The 13338-nt window shown below is 39.5% G+C and overlaps 1 protein-coding gene across 1 annotated transcript in view; it reads right to left on the bottom strand.

Moving 5' to 3' along the window:
- Positions 1-13338, bottom strand: part of LOC118925256 (olfactory receptor 13G1) — a 90761-nt gene that overhangs the window by 35977 nt on the left and 41446 nt on the right. Inside the window, exons 2-3 of the mRNA XM_057490568.1 lie at positions 9273-9382; positions 8374-8490 (exon numbers count right to left, since the gene is read on the bottom strand). The gene's annotated coding sequence lies outside the window, so the exon portion shown is untranslated. The remainder of the gene's footprint in view (positions 1-8373; positions 8491-9272; positions 9383-13338) is intronic.

Genomic DNA, 13338 nt, shown 5'->3' with positions numbered 1-13338 from the left:
GTCCTTTCTGTTGGGAGTTCTGTGTACTTCCGGGGTCTGATCGATTATTTCCTCCCCCAGTTTGGGGAAGTTTTCAGTAATTATTTCTTCTAAGATACTTTCTATCCCTTTCTCTCTCTCTTCTTCTTCTGGTACCCCTATAATGATGATATTGTTCCTTTTGGATTGGTCACAGTTCTCTTAATATTGTTTCATTCCTGGAGATTCTTTTATCTCTGTGTCAGCTTCTATGTTTTCCTGTTCTCTGGTTTCTGTTCCATCAATGGCCTCTTGCATCTTATCCATTCTGCTTATAAATGCTTCCAAAGATTGTTTCACTTCTGTAATCTTTCTCTGGACGTCATCCCTTAGCTCTTTTGTATTTCTCTGCATCTTGGTCAGCATGTTTATGATTTTTATTTTGAATTCTTTTTCAGGAAGACTGGTTAGGTCTGTCTCCTTCTCTGGTGTTGTCTCTGTGATCTTTGCTTCAAATTGTGCCTTTTCATGGCGATAGAGATAGTTTGCAGAGCTGGCACGAGAGACGGCTGGGAGAACGTCCCTCCTTGTTGGTTTGTGGCCTTCCTCTTCTGGGAGAACAGCGACCTCTAGTGGCTTTTGCTGGGCAGCTGCATGCAGATGGGGCTTCTGATTCTTGCCCAGCCCGTTATGGAGTTTATCTCTGCTGTTGCTGTGGGTGTGGCCTGCCTCTGTCTGCTGCTACAATATGTCAGTGCCACGTTTTAGGGGAAATGGCTGGGAGGCTGTTTATCCCCATGAGGGGCCTCTGAGCTGCCCTGCTATCCAGGTGGTTAGGGTGCCCCGAGTTCCCCGGGATTCCCTGCTGCTAGGCTAAGTGTCCCGGGATGCTTCCATCCAGCTGTGGGGTCCCTGTCCATTAAGACTTCCAAAAAGCACTAGCTTTTCTTTGTCCCCAGGGTGCTGGCTGAGGGAACCCACTCACACGTCTTACCATCCTGTTTCCCTAGTTTTGTGCACCCCACACATGCACTGTGTCTGCGCTCTGGTGCGGATCGCTAGGGCTGGCTGTTTAACAGTCCTGGGCTCCTTCTCCCTCCCGGCTCCAACTCCTCTCCTCCCGCCAGGAGCTGGGGTGAGGGATGCTTGGGTCCCGCCGGGCCACGGCTTGTATCTTACCCTCTTCACAAGGCACTGGGTTCTCGCAGGTGTGGATGTAGTCTGGCTGTTGTCCTGTGTCTTCTGGTCTCTCTTTTAGGAAGAGTTGTCTTTCTTGTATTTTCAAAAGTATATGTGGTTTTGGGAGGAGATTTCTGCTGCTCTACTCATGCCGCCATCTTGGCTCCGCCCCTTAATTCTGCTCTTTTGATATTCATCACATGGATATGAATCAACAGATTCATATCTATTTGCATCCAATCAGATATTCTTTAACCCATTGTTTTGGTGAGTAACTGTCTGCAGTACTTTTTTTAGTGTGTAGAAATAAATCCTATGTTGGCCAGGGAGTGGAGGGAGCCTGATCCTTGTCTGTTCAGGAATTCAACCCACCTACATATGTAATACCAGACAGCCTTGGTATCACTTGTTATTTCGTATATTACTCCTTACAGCCATTTGTTTTGTTTTTTGCTTTACCTGAGATAAAGATTATGATCTGGCTCCCATCTCAGTTTTCTCATACTATCGTTTTCACACACTTTGCTCCAATCTCATCAGCCTTGTTCTCGTCTTCTGACATCCTATTTCCCTTTTGCACTGTTTTGCACATGATTTTGCCCCATTTACCTCCTAGTCACCCTTCAGATCTCAGCTAAAAGTTTTCTTCCCCCACTGAGATCTATTGGATATACAACAGAAGCCTGCCATATACCTTTCTTCACAGAAATCAGCACAATTGTAACTTTTTCTCAACTAGTAAAATTATACATTGAATGTATTTCTCTTTACCTCAAGTTTAAACTCCATCAAAACAGGATCTGTGTCTTTTTTCTCTAACCCATTTCTTCCTAGTGCCTAGCACAGTTCATGTCCCAGAGTGGACATGGAGCCAAATAAAGAGAATCATATTACCTGGGTAAGTAAACCTGATAACTACATGAATTAGGGCCAACAAGGAGAGGGTGCACTTGCATGTAAATGTAACGCACCTGCACTCTGACAGCAATGTCAGGATGTGGACATAACCTACACTAGCGTTCTCAATTTGAAAAACCTGTGAGTAGTACTTCTCAATGAGAACTGAAGACTGTTTCACAGATTTTTGTAAAACTAGTATTGAATCATGCAGGTAGCAATGGCTAAGTTTTAAATGTGAAGAGGATGAAAGAAAACAAAGCGGTGATGGACAAGTGAAGTAATTTAGGAAGTAAATGTAATTAAAGAGAATAAATAAACTCAATTCAAGGAAACCTTGAGACATTTTTTCCTGGTCTGTACTCTACCCAAAATTACCCAACGAGCCTCACTCTGTTTCACTTTATAAATTACTGCCAGTGTTCCTGCTTAAGAGCAGACCTGCTAAAGTCACATCTTGGCAAAATCTTCTAAGAGCTCTTCAATAGACTACAGCAAATATAGCCCTACATATCCTGAGAACATTCATCAAATGAACTCTTTTTCTTTCTCATTTAAATTGATGGACTTTATCATCAGATGTTTGGCAAAAAGTTGACTTTCCTATGTATTTCAAATAACTCACATCTTGAAGCAAGCAGCATGGACTTTAAAAGAATTTGAATGAGTCCAGGCATCCACAGCTCAATGCCCAACATCCCCCAGGAATGGGCAATTTGATTCTTAGCTGGGCTATTTTCATGTACAATCTGTCGATTTTCATGGGTTCAAATCATACGTGACTAATTTTCTTCATTATGTCACAGGATAATCTTAGTACTACCAAGAGAGGCTCAGAGAGTAAATCAATTAAGTGTGCAGAGCAAGCAACATAATGGGAATTTGGTTTCAGATCATAGTGTGGGACTAAACCTAATGATCTATTATTTTAATTGTTAAAAATAATTTGCTGAGGCTGATAGGGCTTCTGGGGACATAGGACGACCCTGAGCTCACCTCTTCCCATAGACACACAGAATCTGCAGCTTCTTGTGAAACAATTTCTGAAAAACACTCCTCCGGGGAAAAGCAAAAAATGATGACGCAGGATTTGCTGTAGCCTGCGGTGGGGAGGCCCAGCTTGTTTTTTTTTACTTTACCTCTGTGCAGCTTTTCTTCCTCCAGCCCTAATCAAGTAATTTGCAACCTGGGAAACTGATTTAGCAAGCACCTGGTAAACAACCTCATAAAAACAGGAAGGACTCCATCTCGAAGGTTGCATTTTAAAACCCAATTTTAAAAAGTAACTTTCTTAACATACTTTTTAACCAGCAGACAATAACTCAGCTCACCTTGGAAGCAAAGCAGGCCCTCTTGATATGCTCCTAGACCAGGAAGCTACTCTCCTGGGAGGAAATCAGAGCAGTAGGTTTCTTGTAAATAACCCATAAAATTAATAAAAAACTTAATGTCTCTTCAAATATAAACATTTTGGGACCACTTAGCAGGTCTGCATCCCTAGCCATTTGTCTCTCAACCACCTATAAATCCCCTAAACAATGCACCACCCAGGGCTCTCTTTTCCCCTCTTGGCATGAGCCAGGAGCTCTATCCTCTCACTGTCTATCTCCAAAGAAAAGCCTCTGCCTTGCTCTCATACCTTGAGTGCAAAGTTCATTCTTCCGCTCTGCGAACAAGAACCCCAGCACCATCACAGCTGCAATCTGAAGGGCAGGCTGCTAATTACACACACCACTATCCAAGCACCTGGGAGGCCTGGCACTACCTTTGTACACTCCCCATGCTGCGCCAGAGCTCCACGAACCTAACTAAAACTGTGGTTAACAATACTATGCTCTCTGTGTGAGGGTAGTTGGGAGAGTGGACCTGGAATGTTCTCTTCACAAGAAAAAAAATATGTAATGGCCTTTTAGGAATGATTAGTTTTTGCTGTACATCTATCCCTATCATATATTGCTTCTCTACATATTAGGCATATTTATTATAATACTGTTTAACGAAACAAATGTTACACTAAATTCAAACGTTCAGACATATATAATTTGCTAATAAAAGGTCTTGGCAAAGGACTAAGTATTATACTGCATAGAAAAGAATACCCCATGTCTAAAGAAAGTTTCAACCATTTGTATCTGGTTTCTGGAAGATAATTTTTAAGTCTTTTGAATATTTGGTCTAACAAAATTTTTTTTTGTCTACCAGAGAATGCAGGGGCCATGATAGATTATTCTAACCCTGTGATGTGTGCTGAGGACCATGTATCTGGTTGTTGCTAGGTGTTTATTGAAGTACATTTGACACACAACATTATATTGTTTTCAGGTATACAACACAGTGTTTCACCAGACATATGTATTATTAAATTCTCACCCCATCTGGTGTAGTTAGTGTCTGTCAACATAGAAAGATGTTACAGAACCATTGACTATGTTACCTATCCTATACTTTCATCCCTGTGACTAATTTATATTATATTGTGATTCTGTGCCTCTTTATCCCCTTCACCTGTTTCACCCACCCACCCCAAGCCCTCTGCCATGGTAACAAACCAGTCTTTCCTCCATTTATATGAGTCTATTACTGTTTTGATCATTTTGTTTTATTTCATTTTTAGATTCCATGTGTAAGTGAAGTCATATGGTATTTGTCGTTCTCCACCTGGCTTATTTCACTGAGCATAATACCCTCTAGATCTATCCATGTCGTAAATCAGAGGATTTCTTTTCTTTTTATAACTGAATATTGGGTATATGTACCATATTCTTTATCCATTCATCTATTGATGGACACTATTTTCTTCAATATCTTTGATCAAGACCTTATAGTTTGTATTGTATAGGGTTTTTCATCTCCTTGGTTAAATCTATCCCTAAGTATTTTATTGCTTTTCAATACTCTGGCACTGTAAATGAGATTGCTTTTTAAATTTCTCTTTCAGATACTTTTTTTTAAGTTATAGAAATGTAACTGTTTTCTGTGCATCTATTTACTATCATGTGACCTTACTGAACTCAAATTTGTCTGACAGCTTTTTGGTATAATGTTTAGGGTTTTCTATACAGAAAATCATGCCATCTGCAAATAGGCATAACAGGTATTAATAAGGATGTAGAGAAATTTGAGCACCATATCTTTTTGGTGAGAATATGAAATGGCTTTGCCACTTTGGAAAACAGGCTTGCAGTTTCCAAAATGATTAAATGTAGAGTTATCATATGACATAGTATTTCCACTCCTAGGTATATAGAGAAAAGGAGACATATGTCTGCAAGAAATTTGTATGTGAATGTTTAAAATAGCATTATTCATAAGGGCCAAAAAAGTAGAAGTAACTAAAATGTTCACTGACTCATAAATTAATAAGAAGCTATAGTATTTTCATGTAATAGAATATTATTGGACAAGAAGGTAAAGTGACTTATTGATACATCTTATAACTTGAGTGAACCCTGAAAAATATTACACTCAGTTTAAAAAGGCAATTTAAAAAAGCACACATTGTACGATTTCATTTATATGTTAGATACAAATAGGCAAACCCAAAGAGTCTGAAGGTAGATTAGTGATTCCCTAGAATTAAAAGAAGGTTGAGGAAATTGGGAGTAACTCCTAAAGGACATTGGGTTTCTTTTTGTGGTTAGAAAATGCTCAAATTTGATTGTGATGTTGGTTGTACAACTCTGAATTAAAACAGGAATATATAGTTTATATTAATGAATGATATATGAATTATACATCAGTAAGGTAGGGTCTTAAAAGTATAAATGTCAATATAAATAAAATTACATTGGCTTATGAAAATCAAATGTATACCGCTGGGAAATAGGTTTTCAAATGTCCATTGGTTCACACCCTCAGGAGTCTCAGGCAATTACCAGCATAGGAATCATTTAGGTCCTTTTGTGTCCTTTTATTTCTAAAGCCAAAATTCCTTATAGGCCTACAAATGCGCTAGTAGATTGAGATATTTTAGAGTAAAAAACCTAAAGAAGCTAAATATGCTCATTTAAATGGACAAGGTTGTAACCAGCACATGTTCAGGGTTAGTGAGGTCTGTGATTAAATATATTTTTCCAGGAACCCAGAGTGTTTTCTATGAGCACTGTATTGATCCAGCTTATTCAGTGGAACTGCCCAGTGTTCATTTAAAACTGGAACTTAATCTATAGGTATGGGGCATATAATTATTTTCAAGGAGATTTGAAACAACTTTTCGATAGATATCATGATCTATATTGCCTTCTATACTGTAATGTTACAATTAATGTGGATTACTTCCATGACTAAATGTATATTTGAACAGATGATTAAATAATATAATAATTGTAAGGTCAGAATTCCAAGTATTTCTGGGATTATTCTGCCAGAAGTAAACATCACCTTCCTAAAGTATAAGAGAAAATAGAGTTTCTACCATTCTGAGATGAGGCAGGGCTATAATCACAAATTGTCTCCTGATTTGGACTCCATCAGACAAGGTATAATTGTAATAACATTGATAGGAACACTGTATTGGTAAATTTAAAGCATTACCGATCTTGACATAATATTTTTACTTTAAAAAATTTTAAATAAAATTTACTAATAGTGTACTTTCATCATCATTTATTATAGAAACCCAAAAGTAATTTACAAGTCATCTTAGATGCTACTAAAAGATAGTTTTTTTTCTTCCGCCTGCTACTTCTATAGCTTTTCTTCTTCCTTCCTAATTACAACCCTTAAATAGAATTCGTGCCTCATATCAAATTTACCGAGTATCATAATTCTTCCAAGTGGTAAAGATACCTCAAGACAAATGCTGGGCATAGAAGCCACAGGGCATAAATATGCAAAGAAATAAAAAGCTAACCTTTTCAAACAATAAGGCTTCTGTTTCACTTACCAACTTTACATTTCCCTGTATGGCCCCGGAAGATGACTGGTTAGCAGAGACGGGAAAGATTCCTCAAGGGAGGAACAACCTAAGACAGGCACAGTCGCAGGGGGGCCATCAGGTGAGAAATTGGGGATCAACAGAGGTGAGGCTTAGAACCTCACCCCCCCGTTCTGAGAGAAATCTTCTGCATACGTGGATGTTTTATTGCCCTTGTCTAGCTTGGATTAACACATAGTCTACAGACACACACCTGATCATCTACATTTGCTCTCTTACAACACTAAACTATGTTTTCTCCCTTTATCTTGTATCTACCTACCACTTCAGTATTTTATTAAAAATAATAATAATAAAGAGAGAAATGTGGTATCCACATATAAATCAAGTATAAAAATCAAACAAATATTCATATTTGAACTGATTGTTTATAGTCCATAATGCATGAGCAAAACCGAAAGTTTCTGTGATGACTGCCCGTGTACTGTTCACCATGTAACTTATTCACTATGTAAGAATTTGTTCTCCATGTAAGAACTTGTTCGTTATGCTTCAGAAGATTGGAGACTGATGAAAATTAGGCTTGGGGTGGATTAATGATTGTGCATTGAGCATTGACTCCCCTATACAGAATTTTATTGTTAACAACCATTTGATCAATAAATATGGGAGATGCCCTCTCAAAAATAAAAATAAAAATAAAAATAATAATACCATTGGGAGCATTTACAAAATGTACGTAAGGTATACTTTTCAATGAAGATATTTAAAAAATGCATTTGGTAGGCATCTGTGAATTCTTAAACACTTGCAGAACTACAGGTAGACCAACATCAAACGTGGAAATACGTCGAAACCAATTTATGTAAAGCTAGATTTGTCTGTCAGGAAACCTGTAGTGCTAAGAGGCTGTTCAGAAATGGTACGGCAATTCCTAAAAATTATTAGGATCTGAGCTCCTTCCATTTCTCTTTTCTTATATCCTTAGAATATGACCGTTGTCCTTGTGGTGCAAAGCTGTGACTAGAATTCCAGACATCACATGCATATTCCAGGCAGCATGATAAAGAAAAAATCTCCTTTGTTAAGGAAACAATGAAATGTGTTCACACAATATTTGGGTACATTTATTGTTGTTGAAACTGCCACCCCAGCCTCAGGAAAGGAATATAGTCCTTGACTGGGCAGATTGCCACACTGAATAAACTTGGTATTCTGACATTAAAGAGCTGGCATGCAAAACTGTCTAATTCTGCCACCGGTTTTAAAGATGGAGCACCAATTCACAATGCCCTGGGTTGAGTGTTGGAGATTTTAGACACTAAAATATATGCAAACCTGAGGGAATAAAATTTTCAACTCATATTTTCAAGAGCAGAGTAACAGAGTGGAGCCATATCATGTGAACATTTAATCTTCTGTGGAGTTTACTCCACTCATGTCTGTCCTTTCCATGAACATACCATGATTGGTGATGATCTAGAAAACCTCTCTGTGTCTCCTGTTGTGAACATCTCATCACACTCCAGGGTGACTGCTAATGGCAGGTGGTATGGTGTATGTTATCACGACACCTTGGACTGCAAAAACAAAGATGTTTCTGATGCAATTTTCAGATCCAAGTTATAAAAGCAGCCATTCTAATTTGAATAAGTTCACAGCCTGTTTCTTGGTGACCTATAGCAGAAATTTATTTATTTTGCTGACTGACAGTTCTCCTGACCTACTATCAATATGGCTACCTGCTGATTGATAAAAACATGCCACACATACTGTGAGGTTAAGTTACTTGGGTCGGTTACTGAAGTTCTCTTCATCTCAATTTGCTCATCCATTAAATGTGCATAAGGCTTGGCTCAGAGTAAGCATATTAATTATCAACTGGTCAATAATTGAATGAACATCTACCTTATTAAAGGTAGGTGTTAAAAAGATGAAATAAGATAAAAATGATGTCTAGTAAATAAAGATTTAATCATCTATTTGGCATATATTCAGCATTAAACATTTGAGCTTCTTTCTCCCTTTTTCACAAGGTGTTTCACATTGATTATCTTAGCCCAGAAAGTCTTGTTATTTCTCTAAGATATATATTACCTCTGTTTACAAATGAACAGTGAGATTCAGAGTTTACTGGCTTTCCTGTGCCCATGTGGCCACAAGTATCTGAGCTTGGAGTACAACTTTGAGGTTCTGTTTCAGGGCCGAACTCCCAGCCCTCCTGCTACTGTGGGTATGTTCCACCCTTGGGATCCAGTGTTCTGATGTATAAATTAAGTGACTTGAAGTTTTAGGGCACAGTGAAACTAATATATGGCCACAATCAACCACAGAATCTTAGGAGAATACAGTAATATTTTACCTAGTTCACAAATTTGCTGGGCATCTGAGGATGTGACACAGACTGGGTGCTTCTGAATGGCTTGGCTCCGCACGTCTCTAACCCTCCTCAGCAGCAGGCATCTTCTCATGCTGTAGCAGACAGAGAATAGGGCAAATGTTTTTCCTGTTAACATTCAATTAACCAAAGCAAATCATGTGATAAACCCATAGCAAAAGGTGGTGAAATACCTTTGGTGCCTTTGGTGGGAGGAGGGACTGCGAAATCATATGTAAAGGTTGTGGATAAGGGGAGAGTAAGAATGGGACATTATTGTGATGTACTTACAGTGTTGAGATTCCTCTAAACTCTAGCATGTAATGATTTTTTTCAATTTTCATTTGGTTGGCAGAGTGTCTTTTCATCATTTTCTTTCTTAATGTTTTTCAAATTGCGTAGGACAAACAGGACTTCCCTGGAGGGCAGAAAACTCGGGTCTGTTTGCCATTCTAAGGGTTTTGTTTTTTTTTGTATTTAATTGTGCTGCTCCATGAACACAGTGTTCCAGGAGGTGATAGTAAGGGCACTCTCGCCTGAGTACTGCATCCTCTTCATTGTAAATATGGTTTCCAGGCTCATGCACATACATGTTATTTGCTTAAACAGGAAAGAAGGGAAGAATTAGTCCTTTTTAGATGCAGAATATAGGGACTTTGGTCTAAAAAGAATGTAAGCAAAGAGTTGATGAGGGTGGGAAAGGAGATGGGGGGGAATGAGCAGGGTCATTTCTGCTGATGGACTGTAAACTGCTGCCCAGATCTCAGTCCCAGCATTCAGCCTCCTTTCTTTCACTCAGCGGCTGTCATCAGTCTCCCTGTCTTCTAAAGATTCTTTCCTTCTTTATTTCTGGCTATTGTATCTTTGTGTTTTTATCTATTTTTTATATTTTTAAAAGTATAGAAACAGGATGTACTCTCATTTGAGCAATACAGAAATACACATGGGAGAGTATGAAAGTTATTCTTTTAATGTTCTTAGAAATAGTCACTTGTTCTTATTTACTTGTAAGGAACTTCACTGACAATCAACATAGGGAAGCAGGGGAAAAATAAAATATCAGAAAGGAGTAAATATTTAAGATTGTGATGTTGGGACTGGGTGAAAGGGGATCACTAGCTTGAGCCTGTGCTGTGTTTATCCCAGCATTCAGATATGTCTGGAAGACTAGTGGTTTAGAGCAGGCACTTGTCTTTCATGTGGGAGAATGAAGAGACATCCAATAAAGAATTATAAGGGAAAATAATTGAAGCAATAGGTCATTGATATAAAGTATTACAATTCTGGTAACAGATATTTCACTCAAATTATCATCCTGTCCAGTATGACAGAATCATAAAGTGGTAGGATTGTGGGGGAAAAGGAGGAACTAAAAGATGTAGGGCTTAAGTCATCAGGGATTTGGTAGATTTTGTGTGAGGGAATTGAGCCGTGAAGGGAGTCATTGGATTGTATGTCGAAATCAGCTCCTGAACTGTTGGGGTTCAGTTTTATTCTCCTTGGTTCTTTTCCCTGCTGCAACAAAGAATTGCAAGGCGGAGACACAGTAATGAAGCAGAATGAGAGTTTTATTTGAACAGGAGTGGCCCAGAGTCAAGGTAGGCAAAGGCAGGTTTACTTGAATAAAGCAGAGAGGAGGGAAAACCAGAGGGAGGGAAGGGCAGCTCAGTGAACTCCTGCTCAGCTTGGGCACACCCCCTGGCAACTCCTAAAGCCAGTCGCCTGGCATCCAGTGTCCACATGAATCTGCATGGTATGGGAACTAAGTCCCTACCACCCCAGGATTTGGGGGTGCCACAGAGCACTGGATGGAGTAAGATTAATTATGTTCTGAGAAATTCCCAAAGGCAAAGAAAAGAGATTTTCAGGTAGGCTACTAAGGGGCATGACTGTTCAGCTGCATTCCGTCTGGGGCACCCAGGTGATGGGAATTTGCAAGCCCAAGTAGAGTTCTTAGCAGCCCCTCCCTGCTTATCTGGAGTAGAACAGAGTGACAGACACACTTGAAGAAAAACGAGCACAGACAACCTCAGAGAGGAGGTGCACTTAAGGGTTTAGGGCCTGGGATTTTATAGGGCTTTTTGAGTAGGAGTTAGCATAGGGCATCGTATATACAGGTGATTCATTGTTCCTTTGAGGTTTTGTCTTAAGAATAGGGTTATTCAGGTGACTGAGTCTCAGCATTCTTTGTCCACAAGGTTTATTTACACTTTGGAGGTCTGTCTCCTTCCCTGGTTACAAAGTTACTTGTTTAAGGGGCTAGAAGAAGAGAAAGAAAACTACACAGGTTAAGTTAAGGAATAAACTGGGCCTTTTGCAGGCTAAGTAGTTTTTACAATGACATGATCTAATTGGTACAATGAAGACATGGGTTGCACTCCCTTACTTTTTTTTATCTGGGGAATATCCAGACATTCTAAGTTGTTCCTGGCTTTTGAAACTTCAACTAATTAACTCATCAACTCTGCAAGTCCTGTGGGGAAGTTGGGGTTCCTATGGCCAGGATCCTCACTGAACTTAAACCACCTGATGATGTACCTGGCCTGTTGCTAGGCTACTGCTTCCACACCTTTAGGCAATAAACTATTATACAGACCTCCGCCAGTGCTCTGGGTGGAGGCAGGAACGCTAGTGCTTGACCTACCACTGGGAGAACAAGCTGAATAATAAACCCTTTCACCGCAAAGAATGTTTTGCTGTCAATTTCTTTGGTCACATTGAATCCAGAGTGAACTTGCCCGGGGCTGAAACTCATGGGCAAGACACTCCTTTCTGGCTCCTGGTTTTATCAGGTTAATTCTTTGAGTCCTTTTTAGTGGGCTGTAATAGCTTAATTTTCTTCCCACCCTGCTCACGTCTATTTTTCTTCCTAATAGAACCTTGACATTTATGCAACATGGTCATGGGCACCGAGGGGCTGGAATCACCAGCAACACTGACAATGCCTTTGGAGGGTACAGGTGATGGTCACTGCCCTGAGCCACAGAGACAGTGAGCTCATTAATGGTTGGCACCATCAGCACCAAATTTGCCTTCAGATAATCATTCCCTATATCAGTAACACTGGCTTTTGTGGTCACAACAGCTGGAACTTTGAGGTGGATCAAATCAATGATTCCTGCAGTTATGCATTGAAGAGAGGGCCCACTGAGGGAGCTACTGAAGATCTGTCTTTGCAGAGCTCCTAGATACTTGGAAATCTGTGAGTAAAGGATGAGAAGAGACAATAAATCTCTGACCTTTTATTGCTTTGAGCTTAATGGGAATATGGTAGGTTATATCTGAATGGACATACATAGTTAGGCAGAAAAATAGATATAAGTGGGTGGAGGGAGAGGAAGGCCAGTAAAAGCCCACTAAAAGAGACTCAAAGAGTTATTAACCAGATACAATCATAGAGCCAGGAAGGACTCACAGAATTGATGAGTTAATTAGCTGAAGTTCCAAAGGCAAGGAGCAATTTAGAACATCTAGATATTCTCCAGATAAAGGAAAGTATGGGAGCGCAGCTCACATCTTCCTTGTATCAGTTAGGTCATGCCTTTGTAAAATCTACTTAGCCTGCAAAAGGCCCAACTTATTCTTTACCTTAACCTATATGCTTTTCTTCCTCTTCTTCCAGCCCCTTAATTATGTAACTTTGTAACCGGGGCAGGAGACAGACCTCTGAAGTATAAATAAACCTATGTGGACAAAGAATGCTGAGATCCAGGCCAACACAGTCACCTGAATAACCCTATTTTTAACACAAAACTTAAAAGGAATTATAAATCACCTGTATACATCATGCCTTAAGGCTTACTCCTACCCAAAAAGTCCTATAAAATCCCAGACCCTAAACCCTTAGGGGCGCCTCAGCTCTGAGGTTGTCTGGCTTTGTGTGGGGTGGTTCTCTGCTCACTCTTCTTGGTCCCTGGTGATGACAGAGTTCAGCTCTTCTATCCTCACAGAGCTTATTATGCAACACCAGAACAAAAGAAAAAAAAAGGCCATTTGACTCATCCCCCAAGGAGAATGATAAACCCCAATTAATTGGGCAATAAAGTCAAAT

The sequence above is a fragment of the Manis pentadactyla genome, chromosome 13 (genome assembly GCF_030020395.1).
Source record: "Manis pentadactyla isolate mManPen7 chromosome 13, mManPen7.hap1, whole genome shotgun sequence".
NCBI classification, from domain to species: Eukaryota; Metazoa; Chordata; class Mammalia; order Pholidota; family Manidae; genus Manis; species Manis pentadactyla.
Note: the sequence above shows the minus strand (reverse complement) of the source record. Positions and strands in the feature narration are given on the sequence as shown.